Source organism: Stegastes partitus, unplaced genomic scaffold (assembly GCF_000690725.1).
Source record: "Stegastes partitus isolate 25-593 unplaced genomic scaffold, Stegastes_partitus-1.0.2 Scaffold604, whole genome shotgun sequence".
NCBI lineage: Eukaryota > Metazoa > Chordata > Actinopteri > Pomacentridae > Stegastes > Stegastes partitus.
In genome coordinates, this window is record NW_007578335.1 from 196,249 (window position 1) to 197,379 (window position 1,131).

A 1,131-nucleotide genomic window follows, 5' to 3' on the forward strand; every position below is an offset into this window, starting at 1 on the left:
TAAGGTTCAAGAACTGTAAAAATGTGGAAAATCACAGCACATAACTGTAAAATAGTGATATTTTAGCTGATTTAATAAACAGTGAAATACTGTAATTTAACAATCACACATTGCAGATTACAGATTTTGGATGTGGATGTTATTTGCATTTTTCTTTAGGATTATATTTACATTAATATTTGTGTGTAATTTTACTGGTTATTATTTATAATTTAACCGACAAGGCAATATCTGTAAAATACCAGTTGAAAAAATTAGCATCCTTAAAATATAAACGACAAATATCTGTGGAATACTGACGATTTAAGCTTATTTAAATACAAACGTAGTGTAATTTTGTGGTTGCATGGTATAAAAAAATTATTAGATATATTTTTAATGTAAAGTTTTGTCCTGTTTCACTTTTCTTATGTTCTTAGTTATCTTAATTATTATGTAAATTCTACTTTATTTCTGTGATTTTACTGCATATTTTAGATCATTTAACCAAACACAGAAAATGTGTGAAATTTAAAAATATTTTTTAAACATGTTTAATTTCTTAATAAACTTTTTTTCCCCTGGCAAATATCTGTAAAATAATATTTTTTTGCTGATTTAAATACAGTAAAATATGTGATCAAACACTGTAAAAAGAACAAACTACTATTTCTAAAAAAAAAATAGAGTTTTGATGTGAATATCATTTACAGTTTGGACTTGTTTTTTTTTTTTTTACAGTCAAATTTAAATTAATGCTTTTTTTGTGTTCATTATACTAGATATTATCTGTAATCTAACCAAAGAGGGAAAATTTGTAAAATGCTCACAAAATTATTTGCATTTTTCAATCTTTATTATACCTAATTTTTACTTTTTAAATAATGCTAATATTTATAGTTTGTTTTTTTTTTTGTTTTTTTTTTAAATATTTATATTTTTTAATGTTTTTTTTTTCCTCTAATTTCACTAAATACTAACTGCACTATATGAACAAGTGGAAAAACTGTATAATGGCATTAAATAGTTTTTTAAAACGGTAAATACTACTACACACTTTTTTACAGTGCTGCTTTCGTCTGCTATGAAGTCAATGCAAATCCAGACGACAGCAGCCAGAGGTTTGGCCCACGGGTGCGTTGCCCTGATGAC